Source organism: Leptodactylus fuscus, chromosome 3 (genome assembly GCF_031893055.1).
Source record: "Leptodactylus fuscus isolate aLepFus1 chromosome 3, aLepFus1.hap2, whole genome shotgun sequence".
Classification (NCBI taxonomy): Eukaryota; Metazoa; Chordata; class Amphibia; order Anura; family Leptodactylidae; genus Leptodactylus; species Leptodactylus fuscus.
Window position 1 is genome coordinate 153,117,897 of NC_134267.1, and position 20,187 is coordinate 153,138,083.

Genomic DNA, 20,187 nt, shown 5'->3' on the forward strand with positions numbered 1-20,187 from the left:
TCTAAGGATAGGTCATCAATTGATAACCCCATAAAACCTCTTCAATGAAAAAAAATGAGTTAGTGTAGGTTCAAACTTGCACTGGGTTAGCCCATCCACTGAAAAAGTGGTTACCCTCAGACACCCAGCGGACCCCATGGACTTTTTTAAACTCCTCAATTTTTTAAACTGAAACTAGAGAAAAGTCATCTGTGTGATGATTTTCGTCGGAGGAGTCTCCTACGGACGACACAGATGTAAACCTAGCCTTAGGTTTTGCACTAGGCTAACCACTTGCATAGTTGCCAACTGAGATTTTCCAGAATTATTGACAAATGTGTACATATCTCAGTCCAGAAAGGGACAGGGTCTCTATTTCCGAACTATAAAGTTGGTATGTATTTGTTCAGGCTGTTTTAGAAATTTCTGAACTAGAGAAACTAGTATGGTTGAGAAAAAGTAACTTATCTTTAGGCCAGAACATTTTGGGGCATAAACTGCCAAGTTTAGACAACAAATGCTATTATCGTCTGACGATTTGGTAGCACAATCAGATTTTGATGCTGGGTAAATTTTTGGATTCATGATAAATCTTCCTCAAAATGTCAAAATTCAGTGTGGCAGACTCACTGATACTATCATATGTTGACAGGGGAACATAGAAACTTAAGACTTGGAAGTTCTAAAATGTACCTGATTTACCATAGTGGCTGCCACTAAATGGCAAATCTGGTTACCATTAAATGGTCAATCTAGTGCAAATGTCTGTAACATGTGGCCCACAGACCGCATGCAGCTCCTGAGGCTGTCATCTGCGGCCTTCTTCTTGGTGCTGAACTGGAAGAATCGTGGAGAAAACAACCCTGACACAGTTCTAAAGCTTTCCAACACTAGGCCTGTAGCCTACAAGCTTACCACCTGCTCTCTTCCCTTGCTCTGGGCAAACTACTGTGATGCGTGCCCAGGAGTAGTGAGGGAAGTACTAGCTGAGGGAAGTGATGGATGACATTAAACTATATAGGGCCTACGAGAGGGACATTAAACAATACTATGCAACTGGTGGGGGACATTAAACTATAAGAGACCACTGCTGGGGTACAATAAGTTTTATGGGGCAATGCTGAGGTTATTTAACAATAAATTTGTGTGGTATCAAAAGGCTTATGACCCATCAACTTGAAACGTTGTCTATGTGTGGCCCATTTGCCCAGCCAAGTTTGAGACCCCTGGTCTAGTCTAACATTACACCACTTATTTGTTGGCCTAGTTTATGCCAAAAATACACTTGGAGTATTTATGGTATGTGACCTTAACGGTAAGTTCACACTGGGTTTTTTGGATTGGAACCCAAGGCCGATCCAAAAACCTGGTAGCCGCGACTGAAAGCCGGTGCACTGCATCAGAATTCAGCCGCACACTCTGCTCTGGATTAGGCCCAATGAATGGGCCTAGTCTGGAGGAGGGTATGTCTTCAGGACAAATCGCGGGTGTAATGGCCTGAAGAATGAGCACCTCGCTCCTGAGTGGCTCCCATTGATTTCAATGGGAGCTGTGTTTTTGGTCAGGATTTTGAGGCGAATTTTATAGTGCTGACCTATCCTATCCACAGGAAAGACATCAGAATGTGACCTGTTTGAGTTCCCGCCATGTATAGATTAGCTGTTCCAGCAACCTCAAGGTGCCAGAAACTGGTTCAGTGGATGAAAGCCAGGTGCATGCTGTTCCTATTCAAATAATAAGAGGTACTGAAAAACACCGCTCCTATTACTTATAGGAGCAGCCTACATGCAGTCACTGTTCACTGCACCTAATTCCAGACAGATGGTCACAAACTGATAACCTATGTTGTGATCAAAAGAGCTCTTTAGAGCCTCGCTTCTCAGCTTATTCAAGCCAAGTACCTACTTGTAAAAAAGTTCCAAATGAGTACCCCCAATGGGTACTGTGGTGCCCTAATTTCTCCTGGGTCTTCACTTATCATACTCTGGAATCTGGGGAAACCCTAGAATATAATACTGACACTTCTTATTCTATACAAACAAGCTCAGCCTGAAATGAACCATAGGGCTGGACCTCATGAGTGTTTGTCAAAGTAATTCTTGTGAAGTTTGCCCATCTCTACCTGAAAGAAAGGGTAAGTGTAGTGTTGATCCGATTTCCCAAGAAAAATACTTGCATTTAATCATGTTCCCCCATGATGAAAGCTGTGCAAGACTGGTGCGTGGTGTAAGGTGTGTGCTATAAACTCTTCACTTTAGTTCAGCCCCTTAATTACGCCGATCGTGATCTGGATAATTTACACCTCCCTTTTATCTCTGATCTCAATATCTAATTCCCTTATTTGTGTCAGGGAGGTAACACTTTCCTTGATGTTTTGCACATAAACCTGTTTTCAGGTTTCTGTGTTATTTTGTAATAGGCTGTACTTTCTGGAATCAGGTCATGACGTATCAGCTGCTAGTAGACAAAGACTGGGGTTCACCTGATCTTCAGGGGATTGGATGGATGGGCGTGCATACGTTTTTGGTGTCTTAATATATTTTTTCTAATATGTACTGTGTATAGATGAATATTAATATAAAACTGCATCAACATTACTATTACTGGTAATGGCCATGCTGATTTCTGGGTAAAAGTAAAGTATTGTGGCCAATTAGACTGTTTTCACACAATGTTTCTTGTTGTCGGTACAGAATTTAATTTTTTTTACTGTATCCAACAAAAACTGATCTGTTTGCATGTGACATCTGCACTATTCCTTCCACCAAATAACATATCAGCCCTTTTTTCTTATTATTTTTTAAAATAAAAATGCATGCAAATTGATGAACAGATCAAGAGATCCAGAAAAAAAAAAAAATTCCTTTCCTGAAACAAAAAATGTGTGAAAGTAGTCTAACAATCTGTTGACAACCTCAACCACTACACGTGTTTTACTATCTGCAACAATACTTAGACCTAGTACACTCAACCATAATTTTAGCCGACATTGCGAATAAAAGTGTGGACTCATACACTTCAGTTTTTATGGACGTGTGCCCGGCCTGTAGAAGAGGTCCGCAGATTATGAAGCATGTCTTATTTTTATCCGTATTTGTGGTTGGATAAGTCCATTCTACCCTATGGGCACATGGATATTGCAGAGAACCAACGAATGCATGTCCATGGCTTCACTGCAATTGTAGGTGATGTTACTAGGTGACACAGGAGGGAGTTCGTGTTTGCGCAACGTGGGGCCTCAGCCTACTATGAGAAGAGGATTATGAGGAATACCATGATCACAATGCCAAGGACACTGCCAGGTAAGAGGTAGTGAAGGAACTGCATCCAACCAAGTAGGAGAGTAGTTCAGTAGCCCAGCAAAAACAGCTTGGTAAATACCCATATTTCCCCTTACCATACAACAAATATATAGACAGTATTTTGTGCATTGCTATTTTATTTTTGACTAAAAATCTGTTGCCAGTCAGGATTTTCTATTTGTGCAATAACATTTCATTTTATTACTTTTCCAGTAAAACAGACAAAAACATGCTGGAACACATGCCATGATCAATTTCAGAGGAACGCCCATACATTTACAGTCAGCAGCTGAGGTTTTTGATGGATGTTAAGGAAGTCGGGTCCTAAGTACATTTATGTGATTTGGTGGAAGGGACAATAGTGAAGTTTGGACCTTTGCTAGGAAGCGCAGTTACCCATGCAACCTAGCATCCATCCTTTATGCAGTTTGGAAATATACTATACTAGGAAGCACAGTCATGCAGAAACAGACTATAATGGGGTCTGCAGGATTTCCGCTCGGTTTCTGGTGTCTTTATACTGAAACCAGCAGAGAAAAAAGTCCAACTAAGGGTGCATTCACACTTCGGATACGTTCAGCTCATTCTGAACGTAGAACACGTTCAGAATGAGCGTGTACAAAGCAGATCCTATTCATTTCAATGGGAGCCGGTATACGAGCGCTCCCCATTGAAATGAATGGGTTGCTTTTTTCCTTACTGGTTTCAATGTGATACGCGTGTATCACATTGAAACCAATAGGGAAAAAAGCAGCCCATTCATTTCAATGGGGAGCGCTCATATGCCGACTCCCATTGAAATGAATGGGATCTGCTTTGTACACGCTGATTCTGAACATGTTTACATTCAGAATCAGCTCAGTGTATACTTAGTGTGAATGCACCCTATGTGTGCAAATAGTAAATACTAATAGTAATGTATTGTTTGCTGAATGAATATTAATACTTTATGTATCAGGGTCAGGGGACAATCGTACACATCAGGGAGAGTGTGTGCCTACATAGGCAGTACGGAGACTTACAAGTCATTCCTGCTCTGCTAGGGATTCTGGGTAAAAAATATGCAAATCTATTCTCCAGGATGGAATTAGGAGAGCAGTGCACTCTGTATGCCGCCCTCTAGAGGGCAGCATCCTTAACATCATGAACGACTCAGTTATAAAGTCTTTTTAATCATAATGCTGAGGATGGCCCAATAGGCTGAAACAGCGCTGTCCATAGCTGGGAATCGGTTGCTTTTGGGACAGAAATACTGATTTAGCAATTAAATCCACATTCTTTTTAATCATACTTTATAACTGAGTCGTTCATGATGTTAAGGATGCTGCCCTCTAGAGGGTGGCATACAGAGTGCACTGCTCTCCTAATTACATCCTGGAGAATAGATTTGCATATTTTTTACTTTATGTATATAATACATGTAACGGGATTAGCTGAGGGATCGTTGTCTTGAGCACTTTTATGGCACAAAAATGAAAGTCCACTCCAGCCAAGTATGGTGCAACTGGCTGCAACCAGTTTTATTAGGGTTTTTCCTAGGCAAAACAAAACACAAACAAAATGCAAAATAAAATCTTAGCCGTCCGGCTTCTACCTTCAACACAGTTTCTCTAACTATGAGAGCTGGGCCTTTTGCACAGCTCCCTAAACACAACTCAGCAGTATTACTTACAAGTATTTTTCCCCAGGAGCAGACAGAGCCCTATTCCTTTGGGCTGTCTGCCCTTTTATACAGACACTTTACCTGAACACAGGAATTAACCCCACACATCTCAAAAACCTGGAGTGGCTGAATGGAGTAGAGCCACACCCAATACTCCCACTCCAGCAGCCAGAACTTTTACCCAGGTTTTGGTAAGACCCATGAGCCAGGAGCACAGCTATGCTCAGCTGCACCTAGAGTGTGTATGACAGGAACCTGGGAGAAATGTATACCCCCTTCTACCACTTTTCCCCTGGTCCTGTCACATACAATACGACTACATTTATCAGTGGCAGAGATTTTGCCCATACATAAAAAACAAGTGGACTAATTCTGCGATTCCTAACCACAATGTGAAACGTGATATTCATTACTATCTACAAATGAACATATCCAGAGAGGAAAAGTTCCTACAAAGAAGCTACAACTGTGACCTCTAGTGGAAAGCACTGTGTATTGTGAAAAATAATCAAAGATTGTACATGTAGTATATTCACATTCCATAATGCAATACAATAAAAGGCTTTTAAAACTGCTCTTTGGTGTAACTGAAATATGACAAAACATGTGAGCATTTTAGACACCGTCTTTGAGAAAATTCTAAGGAAGCAGGAGTGACTTAATAGTAAATGGTCCCTCCACATTAATGTAGGAGATGAACAGCCCAGCCCAGTGCAGGAATTAAGAACAAGCAGTGGCTAGAATCTGTAGATGACACACATGGGGGGAATCTATCCCAGGCATTTTGTGTTATGACATTGGATTAATCTGCCATGACGGTGGTTTCAAATTGGCTTGTTTGTCAAGCTGCAAAAAACAGCCTCAAAAAGAAGCTCCATTTTGTTGTAGTTTTTTAAAGCTATTTTTTGAGGTGTAACAATTGATTTCAACTAATTTGGGGGGGGGGGGGGTTCTGCCTTAGGGTTGAGCAGGACTTTTTTTTTTTTTACCTAGCTGGATAATAACAATCCTAAAAAAAGAAGCAGCCAACTTCCACTTAAAGAGGACCTTTCACCACTTTTGGGCACATGCAGTGTTATATACTGCCAGAAAGCCGACAGTGCGCTGAGTTCAGCGCACTGTCGGCTTTCCCGATCTGTGCTCGGTGTAAAGAGCTTACGGTGCCGGTACCGTAGTGCTCTATGGTCAGAAGGGCGTTTCTGACCATTAGCCAGAGACGTTCTTCTGCCTCGCGGCGCCAATCACGCTGTGCTGTGGAGCGGGGAGGAACGCCCCCCTCCCTCTGCTCGCCCAGCTTGTCTGTAGACTAGCACTATCAGAAGATAGCGTTCCTCCCCGCTCCACAGCACAGCGCGATAGGCGCCGCGAGGCAGAAGGAGGTCTCTGGCTAATGGTCAGAAACACCCCTTCTGACCATAGAGCACTACGGTACCGGCACCGTAAGCTCTTTACACCGGGCACAGATCGGGAAAGCCGACAGTGCGCTGAACTCAGCGCACTGTCGGCTTTCTGGCAGTATATAACACTGCATGTGCCCAAAAGTGGTGAAAGGTCCTCTTTAACATGCAACACCTAAAAGCTTAACTTTATATAGGAGAAATACATTCTGACCACTTGATCACTGGTGAAAGTATTGCCGTAGCGGGGATCGGTGGAGGGTAGAAGGGGAAAGCGGAGGCGCCTATGAACAGGAGCGGGGATCGGTATGTAAGGTTGTGGGATCGTGGCAAGGTTATTTGTTGGGCAAACACCAACAAATACAGCTTTCATTAGACATTGAGGTCTCTTCAGACCCTAGGATATAATGATCAGAAGCCCAGGAGAGGTTACTCTCACTGTTACTTATCAGTAAAGAGGCCAAAGGCTGCATGGAGTTACACCGGAGAGATGTCACAGATGTCATGTGGGTCAGGCCAGCGTTGTGATGCATAATGACCTTGACATAACCCACGTTTATGACATCATTGAAACTGACTGTGCAGGATCCCAGGAGAGGTAAGTCACCACAGTTTTTATGTTTGTTACCTCCCCTGGGCCTCCAATCATTATACTCTGGGGTCTTTTAATAACAATAATAATAATATATAATTCAGTGAATCCATGGTCTTTTAATAATAATATAAAATAATAGTTTGTGGGTGATGTACCCCCAAAATTTCAGCTTCTGCTGAAGCTGAAATTTTTGCAATATTTGTAACGAACACCATTGAGGCTACTATGGGACATACTACTGTGTTAAGGGACCACTATGGGACTTAGTAATGTGTGGAGGGGCCACTTTGGGACATATTACTGTGTGGAAGGACCACTGCGAGACATTATACTGTATGGAGGCTGCTATGAAAGATTATACTGTATGCAGGGGCCACTATGAGACATAATACTGTGCAGAGGGGCCACTATGGGACATAATAATGTGTGCAGGAGCCGCTATAGAACATAATACTGTGTGGAAGAACTCTATGTTGTTATGGTCTGGGGATCTCTGACCATGGACTGGACAGGAAAAACACAAAAGAAAAACAAAACAAGAGTATGAGCAGATTGGAATATCTCGTGTGTGATACTCCTAATCCCTTGCACACTAGAAGTAGCTGTGGGACCGACTAACTAACCTGAGTGGGCGCGAACACAGACAGAGAAATAACTCACTTACAAGGGTAACAGAAAGCCTGACTTGTTTCACATTTAGGAAGGAGAGGTAAGATATAGAGATGAGCGAGTAGTATTAGATCGAGTAGGTATTCGAACGAATACTACGGCATTCAAAATACTTGTACTCGTTCCAATACTATCGCTATTCGCAGTAAAGATTTGATTCAGAATCAGCATTGATTTGCTGAATGCTACACTGTATAGCATTTGGCAAATCAACGCTGGTTCTGCAGCAGGCTCGTCCTTGCTAGTCGGGATAGCTGGCAGCTTGCGTTTATGCGGGAGCTGACTTTTTCTCATGGGAATGAATTGACCAGCGTTGATTGGCCAGTGTAAAACATTCGGCCAATCAATGCTGGTTCTGCCGGAGGCTCCTCTGTGAGGAGGCGGAGTCTAAGATTGGACCACAGCACTCGGACCACCTAAACACTCTCCTCCTGCTACTTGTGGACTTGGTGACTCTCCTTTAGTCGAATAGTGGTTTCCCCTGAAACAAGCATTTTTTCTCATAGACTATAATGGGATTCGATATTTGTTCTGTCCCCACATGAGGCGAATGAAGATGTGGCAGGTGGATAGGGGCTGGGAGAGGTCCTACCTTCGTTTCCTCAATGCAGGGCAGACAGGACCATGTTGCTCAGCGTCCAGAGAGATGATGCACATCAGGAATGGTGAAGTTCAGGCTTGTTTATTTGGAAGTCTGGACATACAGCATGTGATGGTAATGCAGCACTTCTCCAGGAATACGGGCAACTACTTATAAGTGTAGTTTGTGATGAGTGTGTGAGTAAGTGTGGTCGAAAACTGATGCCTTCTGCTGCTCAGTCCAAGGGTGTCTCTCCCAGAGAACATGGAGACTAGTAATAGTGAAAACAGGAAACAGTTACCCTTGAACTAGGAAGCGAAGGCGTGTACAGGATTAATTAACTACAGGCTGTCATACAGAAAAAGGACAGCAGGTGGCAGCATGGATTACAAAGAATACAAGCTATGTATGAACGGTATGATTACACCTAGATGAAACAGCACACTCCCCGTCTGAAATTCCGTAAGGGATTTCACTATATATTTTTTTTTAAAGTTCAATAACCTAGAAAACAAACACAAATATGCATGCAACATAATAATAACTTCAAACGAGGTAGACGACAGGCAGTTCCTGAGATAATCCAAAGATACCCATCTTCGGATCGGAGAAGCCGCACTAGGCCAAACTATCTCCGACCCAGTTGTAATCCAATGAACGAAGTATTAGGGTAGTGTTCTGTTCATGGTTCATCCTACCAGAATGTCCTTGGTAGAGAGTGGTTTATGGCAAACATGCCAACTGTGACAGTCTTTGTCTCCATGTAAGTTGTTATAAGATCTCGCAATGTGGACTAACCTTGCTATAGACTTGACAAGTTTCATCCAATTGGAGAAGCGTTCAAAGCGCTGGCAACCGAGGCTGGAGGTTGTTTTAGTGTTCGTTGTCAAAGCACTAACCTCGGAGTGGACTTCTGGGTCACCATCCGGATCCTGAATGCTGAAGACTTCCTGGACACATTCACTTCCCTTCTGTTCCAACAGAAACTTAGGACCTGAAAGCCAAGAAGAGTTAGCGAAGGAACTTATAGACATACGTCTAGTGGCATGGTCAGCTGGATTAAGTTCGGATGGGATATAGTGCCATTGTTCGGGCTTGGGAGCCAACTTAGCTTTGCCGAAAACGAACACAACGTGATCTTGATTGTCAGGTCCCGTTACCTTGAGATAGGCAACTGCTGCAATGGTCTCCATGGATGCATCCGAGAACACATGAAGTTCCCTTCTAATGCTAGCAGTGAGTGAGGTTCTGGCGTAACATCTTGGTATATGGATTTCATCCAAGGCACACAAAGATTGTTTCCAGGTTTCCCATTTTGATTCCTTATCAGGGGGAAGTGGGGCATCCCAGTCTTTGACTGTTTCGGAAAGTTGTTGCAGAAGAGATTTACCTTGTATGGTTATTGGTGCTACGAATCCCAGCGGGTCGTATAAGCTATTCACCACTGACAGGACACCACGTTTAGTGAATGGTTTATCTGCGCAGTTGATTTGGAAACTGAAGGTGTCGGCTGACAGGTTCCACCTCAAGCCTAGGCTTCTCTGCACAGGCGGACAATCTGATCCCAGGTCTATGTCCTTGAATACTGGAGCGTAGTCACTCGACTCGAAGGCTCTCATGACAGCCGGGCTGTTTGAAGCAATTTTGTGCAGTCTAAGATTAGCTCGGTACAGCATACCTTGGGTCCTCTTGAGCAGGTCGATCGCCGCTTCTTCTGTGGGTAGAGATTTTAGTCCATCATCTACATAGAAGTCTTTCTCTACGAAGTCTCTGGCATCTATTCCATATTCGGATTCTCCTTCTTGTGCGGTTCTCCGCAGACCATAGGTTGCCACTGCGGGGGAAGGGCTGTTCCCGAATACGTGCACCCTCATGCGATACTCCACCATCTCTTTGTTGGGGTCATTCTCCTTGTACCACAGGAACCTGAGGAAATTCCTATGGTCCTCTCTGACTATGAAACAGTGAAACATCTGTTCAATGTCGGCGGTGATGGCAATGGGCTCTTCCCGGAACCTCATCAACACTCCTACTAGGTTATTTGTTAGATTAGGACCTGTGAGGAGGACATCGTTGAGAGATACGCCTTGATGTTTGGCACTTGAATCAAAGACGACTCTAATTTGCTTAGGTTTCCGTGGGTGATATACTCCGAATGAGGGTAGGTACCAGCACTCCTCATTTTCCTTTAAGAGAGGCGCTGGCTCCGCATGGTTATTCCGGAATATTTTGCTCATAAAGGTGATAATGTGTTCTTTCTCTCCGGTTTGTTGCTAAGTGTACGCTGGAGGGAGTTGAATCTGGACAAGGCTTGTTCACGATTGTTCGGGAGTCTTACCCTGGTGGCTCGGAAGGGTAAGGGAAAAACCCAGTGATTAGCCTTGTCCTTAAGGAACTCATTGTCCATTATCCTGACAAATTCCTTGTCTTCCATTGATGGGGCTACCTTGTTGTCATCCTTAGTTGTATGAAACACTTATTTTCCCAAGTCGTCTGCATAGGGAGAAGGAATGGCATCAGGTAGTTGTACGGGATCTGGAGGCTTCTCTTTCACATCATAGTGACGAGGGCATGGCTTGCAGAAAGTAGTTCGACCGTCCCGGAGTACATAGGTCTTAAAGGAATCAACACTTGCTCGGTCCAAGCACACATTTCCTATGATTACCCACCCTAAGTCGAGTCTCTGTGCGTAGGGGGCGTAGTCAGGACCATTGCACTGTTGGCGGACCTTATGTATCCTTAAGTTGTCTCTGCCAAGCAGAAGTAGGATTTCAGCGTCTGTATCCATAGGTGGGATAACGTTGACTAGGTGCCTTAGGTGTGGTTGATGGAACGCAGCTTCTGGGGTAGGGATCTCATCCCTTTGGTTTGGTATTTGATCGCATTCAATTAGCGTAGGTAGGGGTATTTCTACACCTCCATTGATGGGAGAAGCGATGAAACCTTGTGCCCTCCTGCCGCTAGTTTCTATGCGGCCTGAGCAAGTGTTCAGAGTATAGGGCATCGCTGGTCCTTTGATTCCAAAGGCTTCAAAGAACTTGGGTCCAGCTAGGGATCGATTGCTCTGATCGTCAATGATGGCATACATCTTTACTGCGTTCTCTGGTTGCCCTTCTGGATAAACTCTGATTAGACATATCCTAGCACAACATTTATCACTTTGGTTCTCCCCACATACTTCTGAGCATGAGCAGGAGACCGCTGTGGTAGACTTGGTGTTAGCCTGTGGCTCCCCGCCATGGCTTGTAGCCGGACTAGAGGTAACTGCGACTGCTGGATCGCTGGTGGCTGAGGTTGGATGCAAAGCTGATGGGTGTTTGTCACTATGACACTCTTCACACTTAATGGCAGATTTGCAGTCCTTGGCCATGTGTTCTAAAGAGGCGCAGCACTTGAAACACACACCAAGTTCACTGAGTATTTTCTTGCGCTCCAGCATAGTTTTGGACCTGAAGCCTCTACATTTGTTCAACGAGTGTGGTTTTTTGTGAATGGGACACTCACGATTGAAAGATTTATCTCTTGAGGAAACAGTGTGCTGTTTATCAGTGGGTACCGCAGGTAGTGGCAGGTTAGTCTTTCTGACACTTACACTGCTCTTCAAATCCTTGCGTTTATGTGTGACGCTTTCATACCTTGGTGAGGATGTTGCTGTGGCTGCGGTGTTAGACTCCAAGAAGTCTAGGCTAGGGTCATTCCTCATTTGGGCCTGCTCGTCAATGAACTTGCAGAATTGAATGAATGGAGGAAAGGTGACATCATGTGACCGTTTGTACCTAGAGACGCATACCGCCCACTTCTCTTGCAGACTATGTGGCAGCTTTGGGACAATTGAGACGTCATGGGCGGTGTCTAGGTAGCACAATCCAGACAGACGAGGATCTTTTTTTGCAAGTTCCAGCTCCATAAGCAGATCACTCAAGTCCAGAAGCTTGTGGGCTTCCTTAAGGTTGATCCTTGGAACATTTTGCAGTCTCTTGAATAGGGACTTTTCTATGGCTTCAGCGCTACCATAGGTTCTTTCAAGTCTTAGCCAGGCAGCAGCGAGACCTGATTCCGCTTGCCCCACGTAGACGGTCCGAAGGCTTTTGATACGGTTTGAGGAGTCAGGACCCAACCATTTGACCATAAGGTCGAGCTCCTGTTCCGCAGATAGGTTGAGGTCAGCAATGGCGGCCTTGAAAGTAGCCTTCCAGGCTCTGTAGTTCTCTGCACAATCATCAAACTTTGAGAGGCTGGTACTGATCAGCTCTCTGCTCACCATAAACCTGGCAAATTCAGACATGTCTGATCCTTCACTCCTTGTTGCTGTGTTAGCTTGTGGTGCTCCTTGGGCGTATAAGCTGTGTGGCGTGAAAGGGTGAATCGCTCCCGGGTAGAATGATGTCGCTGCAGGGTTGAGCTGTGGTTTAACCTCTGGAGATTTCGATGACTGCGGCTTGAACTGTGGAGATGGGCTGGAATGCGTCTTGTGGTCATCTTGTGATGATTGCTGCTCCTGAGGGGACACATTATGGCATTGGTCTTGGGTCTCTGCAGGTGCTGTGGGTAACACTGGCACCGTAGGTTGGGCTGACTTGGATGTTTCCACATTGTTGGGTAGAATGTCACTGGAGAAGGCATGTGCTGCAGATATCTGTCTCTGTACATAGATGCTGGTACGAACAGCTGGATCACCTTCTTCCAGTGGTGGTAGGCAAATTGGGTCAAGGTTTTGCTTCAAAGCTTGCTTGAGTATTGTTACTTCAGCTAATGCGATTTTTTCCTCCATTTCTGTTTGAAGGATCTTTGCTTTGGCCTCTGCCTCTGCTTTCTTTTCTACGTAGGAACGTCTTAGTTTGGATCGCTCTGCGTTCAAACGGGCCTCTAGAATTCTGTCGCTGAGGGCAGAAGTTCTTGAGCAGGATGATCTGTATGATCGAGAAGAGTGCTTGGATGAGCCTGACCTGTTAGATCTAGCTTCTTGCAGATAAGTGATACGGAGCTCTGCTTTATCTTTGGCGTCTTGCACAGCAGCGTCCCTTTCTCTGTTTACAGAATCTGCTTTGCTTAGCTCTGATAAGGCATCGTCAATATTAGAGTCTTTTAGGAAGGCAGCGTACCTTGTGGATAACCTCTTGTACCTTCCATGGGTCGTATCTAGCCGTTTTATAGTGTCCTGTAGACTAGCTGCATCATTTTTGTGGCGTTGGATGCTTGACATGAGGGAGGTGACTCGTTCCCATAGGTCATGCAGGTTGTCATTGAACTCATCCTTCATGTAACGGTAGTTCTCAAGGACCTTTACGGTTGGCTTAAGAGAGCGTACAGGTCGTGAGTCTTGGCCTGCTTCTGGTGATGACTCTACTTCCCGTTCTTCATGGTAAGTAGTATCGGGCTGTATTTGCTCTGTTTCGACACTGGGAAACAATGCAGAGTCCTTTTCGGCCATTTTGGTTTAAGGTGCGCTGTCTCTTTAAGAACCTAAACTTTTGAATTGGGGCCTGGAAATCGCAGTGCGGCTTAGTTAAGGTGTTCTGACAAGATTCCCAAGCTGTTTTGGAGAATCGTGGGGTTTTGCAGTCCAACAATCTGCATCAATGTTGTATAACATACAGAGAGTCTCTATACACAATGCAGACTAGGGTAACACTGTAGACAGTTTCTTAGCAGAGCAGAGTTGTGGTATATGGGCAGGCAGATGGGTTACTACAGGTTGGGGCCGGGCTTCAAGGCAGTTTTCGACTGTTCTGTCCCCACATGAGGCGAATGAAGATGTGGCAGGTGGATAGGGGCTGGGAGAGGTCCTACCTTCGTTTCCTCAATGCAGGGCAGACAGGACCATGTTGCTCAGCGTCCGGAGAGATGATGCACATCAGGAATGGTGAAGTTCAGGCTTGTTTATTTGGAAGACTGGACATACAGCATGTGATGGTAATGCAGCACTTCTCCAGGAATACAGGTGTAACAAGCAGGATGGTACAGCAAGTGTGAGCAACTAGTAATTGTGTGTATGGTCGAAAACTGATGCCTTCTGCTGCTCAGTCCAAGGGTGTCTCTCCCAGAGAACATGGAGACTAGTAATAGTGAAAACAGGAAACAGTTACCCTTGAACTAGGAAGCGAAGGAGTGTACAGGATTAATTAACTACAGGCTGTCATACAGAAAAAGGACAGCAGGTGGCAGCATGGATTACAAAGAATACAAGCTATGTATGAACGGTATGATTACACCTAGATGAAACAGCACAATATTCAAGCAAGTAGTCGAATATTGAGGCTCTACTCGAAACAAATATCGAATATTTTACTACTCGCTCATCTCTAGTAAGATACAGAAAAGCCCTCCATAGGTGTCCGACTGGACTAACAGTGAATATGAGGGAACACAAAGTATAGAGCAGAAAATATACGTGAAACACAGAAATACTGACACTATGCAAAGGGGTAGGATAAACAGAACTTAGCATCACACACCAAAAACCCTACGAAAAGTCCAAACATCCAAGCAGTAAAAGACTAGGGTTCACTGCACCCGGAACAACTATGCTTGGATCAGTATGCTCAATACCTAGCAAATATCCAGATGGTATGAATAGGCAGCAAGGAAGGCTGAATGGGCCAGGACTCAGACAAAGATGAATAAGTTTCAGGCAGATATACCATTTCTGGAACAGAGGAAACTAAAGTTTAAGACCAGCATCTAACAGCATACAGAGCGGATTGAAATAGTACAGAGCAGGACTAATTAGAGAGGTGATTGGTAGCAGAACTCAGAACCACCCACAGCCTGTAATTAGTTCTCAGCACTGCAGAGGACGTAATCTCTTCAGAGGCAAAGACACTCTAAGCCAATGATACACAGAGCAACTGACACGTGATCCATGCATGAGTGCTACCGCTGAAACAGTTTGCCCAGTGTGAACATTCCCCTGCAGTGCGTCAGATGATTCAAGTGTCAAATGGTGTTCAGACACTCTGTGCCTGAACCTAACAGGCTGAGATCGCAGACAGGTCATAACATATGGGACATTATACTGTATGGAGGGGCTGCTATGGGACATTATACTGTGTGCAGGGGCCACTATGGGACATTATACCGTATGGAAGGGCTGCTATAGGACATTATACTGTTTGAAGGTCTGCTATGGAACATTATATGTGCATGAGCCGCTATGGGACATTGTAGTGTATGTAAATAGGGTGTTATACTGTTTAGGGACCAGGAAAGGTGTCATTTTGTTGTGAGGGAAGGCCCAAGTCAAAAGTTTGCTAAGAGGCTCAGTTTTTGCTAGTTATGCCCCTGCACTTGACTTATCTTCCAAAAGCACTTTATTTCAACACGCTCCCACTACAGTTGACAGGCCATACACATCAGAAAGCTGAAAATTTAGCTGACTGCTATCTCTTCCAAGCCGTAATCCCCCTTAATACACCCTGAGTTGAGCAAGCATAGATTCTAAATACTGTATAAAGAAGGAAGAAATCCACCAAACTTCTCTGGAGCAGCTTTTTGAAAACAAAAAGATTGTTCATACCATTTCAGCATACATTAGATGGTCAGATGATCCACCCAAAATTGTGAGTTAGGCCAACATTAACCAACTGCTACAGCTTTTAGACTCCAGACTTTAGTCTTACTCTAAGTGCATTGGTTCCTCATTACTGAAACAAAAGACCACTGGCCACCTGCTATCTTTCAGGACTAAACTCTCACATGGCCTGCACTGACCCAGCTAAAGATCCACAAAAGGCTAAAGGGCTGTCCAGGGATTTTGATTTTAGTGTTTATCCTAAAGACAGATGACACTGCACTGATTAACTGCATGACCTGTGTTACGCCTGTACTATGCAACATGGGACAGAAGCAGTTGCCTTTATGCCCTGTAAAGTGTTCGAGTGCTAGTAATACAGCTCAGCTCCCACTGAAGTCAGATAAATATGTAGTTCTGTGCAGTGGCGTAACTACCACCATAGCAGTGGAGGCAGCTGCCACAGGGCCCAGGACATTGGGGGCCCGGTGACAGCCACTACCGCTGCTATCATTATACTCGGGGGTCTTTTCGGACCTCTGAGTATAATGATTGGTGGACCGGGAGAGGTAAGAAACATAAAAAACATCTTACTTACCTCTCCACGATCCTGCCAGGCCTCCTTCCTGATGTCTCTGACGTCACATGAACCCGGCCTGCGTCCTGGGTCATGTGACGTCCGACGTCATTGAACAAGGACAGCAGCGCAGAAGGCAGCGGAGAAGACCGCGTAGGAGCCGGGGGAGAGGTAAGTAACAGTAGTTTTTTATGTTTTTATTCCCCCGGGTCTCCGATTATTATACTCTGGGGTCTGAAAAGACCCCAGAGTATAATAATAGTTTATGGGTGTTCACAGTGGGACATAATACTGTGTGCAGGGGCAACTATGGGGAATAATACTGTGTGCAGGGGCCACTAAGGGACATAATACTGTATGGAGGGGCCACTATTGGGGATAATACTGTGTGTAGGGGCCACTATGGGGCATAATAGTGTGTGCAGGGGCCACTATGGGACATAATACTGTGTGCAGGGGCCACTATGGGGGATAATACTGTGTTAAGGGGCCACTATGGGGCATAATAGAACGCGCAGAAATGCGTAGGAGGGGGTCAGTCGAGGTCGTTGGTGTCGGTCGGGGGGGGGGGGCTCCATGTCAAAAGTTCGCCACGGGGCCCCGCCATTCCTAGTTACGCCACTGGTTCTGTGGGAAAAGATTTATTATACCTTATTATTATTTCACTGAATCTCTGCTCTTTCTTTGCTATAAAGTCCAGGGAATTGTCCTATCAGTGATTGACAGCTATTTCTGTATGCATAGACAGGGAACTATCAATCACAATAAGACTGCCATCTTGACTTTATAGCAAAGAAACAGCATAGACTTAATTAATAGAGATGACCAAACACTGTTCGGATTAGCCGATCTGAATAGCACGCACCCATAGAAATGAATAGAAGCACCTGTGACGCCGGCCGGCCACCAGTAAAGTCAGCGTCACAGGTGCTTCCATTCATTTCTATGGGAGCGTGCTGTTCGGATCGGCTGATCCGAACAGTGTTCACTCATCTCTATTAATTAATAAAATACACTGAGTCATTCCCCAAATAATGCATTTAAACTATTAAAACAGGAAAGTAGTGATGATGTGTTAAAGAAGTATAGAAATATAAGATGTGTAAAAAACAGATGAAGTTCATCAGCATGGAAAGTAAAAGTAACCCAAATATTCTTCAGTTATATGAATTAAAAGAAACTTAAAGAGTACCTGAGTTTTCATGAAAAGTTTAAATATGTGCAGAGTCTTTGTTATAGTATTTCTGGAGCTAATATGAGTAATTGCAGGAACTGGCTGACAGAAAAAGTATAGTGAACTGTTAAATCTCCCACTGTACCAAGAGATAAATTCAAATGTCTTCACTAGTGCCAGTCGCAAAGCCAGATGGACTTGTTTTGAGGCACAAGTTATTACCACAGAAACTGATATAAGACACACTGAAGTCTAAAAAACCCACAATAAACTCATAAGGCAGATCAAAACCAGGAGAATGAAACAGAAGAATGAAGGGGTCCATGCCAAAAGTCAACCCAAGAGGTAATATCAGAGTAAAAATAAGAAGACAAGCAGATTTTCAGTAAAAAGATAAAGGCTAATAATAGAGCAGTCCAGCACAAATGAAAGAGCCTCGCTAAAGTACAACCAAATAGCAGGCACGTGGATGAGCAGGAACAGGGTTTAAATATACTTCCTCAGCTGCTAATTGGATCAGCATAGGACAGCCCTGAAAAATGCAGAAGCTTCACGGATTGGCACAGTAACCTCAAATCAACAGCAGCTGATCTCAGATTCCTGACAGTCTTGCCAGGCATTCTGTTCTCTGACTGTATAGGCATTCATGCATGGTGTCCCATCAGTTTTCTGCTGCTGATAATCACATTAAAGGGGTATTCCCATGACTCTTTTTTCACTAAGGGCTCGTTCACATCTGCGCCCGGTCTCTGTTCATGCAGGTTTCCGTTTCCTGCACAAAACTGAGCAGGAGACAGAAACCTGCAGGACTCTTTGAAACCCATTCATTTGAATGGGTTTGAAAGATGTCCGGCCGTGAGCGCCGGTAGACATTTTATGCTCTCCGCCGCAAAACCGTTTTTTTTTTTTTAAATCGGACATAGAGTCAGACATGCAGTACTCTGTGTCCGGTTTTAAAAAAACGGTTTCACGGCAGAGAGCATAAAACGCTCACGGCCGGACCCAGTCTGACAGCTTTCTGTCTTCTGCATGCAGAAGACGGAAAGCTCAGAACAGACTCCGGGCGCTAGTGTGAACCTAGCGTAACCTGCAGGCTGTTGTGCTCTCTTCACTTCCTGCTTTTCTCGGCACATAGGTGGGCGGGGTTTCACTTGCACGGGATTGGATGTAAATGAATTAGCACAGTGTGAAGCTGATTTAGCAGAGCTGGATTTGAGTCAGTTTGCATTACATACAGAGATAATGGACTCCCTATCTCAGCCCTTATCAGCCAAATTCAATTAAACCAACTGATAAGAGCTCAGAAATCCCGGAGCTCTCTGAGAAGCTCCGCTACTTAAAAGACACAAACAGCTCAGAGCTGCTCCCAGCCCCTCCCTCCCCCTCTGAGAGCAGGCAGCTATATCACTTGACAAATGAGAAGATAATCCCAAGGGCCATAGAAACGAAGTGTAAACAATGAAGTGAATAAATTAAGATAGCGGCCAAACAAAGCAGTTTTGATAAAGCAATGCATTTAGGAAAAGTCTTAAATCCACATAAACTAGCAGTATAGATATGATCCTTGTGATGGGACAACCCCTTTAATTCAGATCTCACACCAGAACCCATGATAAATTTAGACTAGACATACTAGAAGAGCAGACCTTCAAGAAGTGCAGACCTACAAGCAGAACAGACTCCAGAGCAGACCCTAGAATTAATTCAGACCTCACACTAGAACCCTAAATAAGTTCAGACATTTAGAAAAAGAAGTGAACCTGGAACAGATTGAGAAAACGCTTTTCATACCCCAGACCAGATATAGAAAATGGATTCTGACTCCACCACCCTTTTCCTTTGGCTTCTCTTCAGCTCCCCCCGTACACTGGGTCCTAATGCTGACTGGGTCAGGCCCTGTGCACTATGTCCCAACCCTGGATATAATCAGGACCTATAGTGGTGGTGAATAGGGGATTGGACCGATGAGGATATTAGCTGCTGTACAGTCATGGCCAAAAGTTTTGAGAATGATACAAATATTAATTTTTACAAAGTCTACTGCTTCAGTTTTCCTAATGGCAATTTGCATATACTCCAGAATGTTATAAAGAGTGATCAGCTTAACAGCAATTACTTGCAAAGTCAATATTTGCCTAGAAAATGAACTTTATCCCACAAAACACATTTCAACATCATTGCAGCCCTGCCTTAAAAGGACCAGCTAACATCGTTTCAGTGATTGCTCCATTAACACAGGTGTGGGTGTTGATGAGGACAGGGCTGGAGATCAATCTGTCATGATTAAGTAAGAATGACACCACTGGACACTTTAAAAGGAGGCTGGTGCTTGGCATCATTGTTTCTCTTCTGTTAACCATGGTTATCTCTAAAGAAACTCGTGCAGTCATCATTGCACTGCACAAAAATGGCCTAACAGGGAAGAGTATTGCAGCTAGAAAGATTGCACCTCAGTCAACAATCTATCACATCATCAAGAACTTCAAGAATAGAGGTTCCATTTTTGGCAAAAAGGCTCCAGGGCGCCCAAGAAAGACCAGCAAGCGCCAGGACAATCTCTTAACAGTGTTTCAGCTACGGGATCGGGCTACCAGCAGTGCAGCGCTTGCTCGGGAATGGCAGCAGGCAGGTGTGAGTGCATCTGCACGCACTGTGAGGCGGAGACTCTTGGAGCAAGGCCTGGTCTCAAGGAGGGCAGCAAAGAAGCCACTTCTCTCCAGAAAAAACATCAGGGACAGACT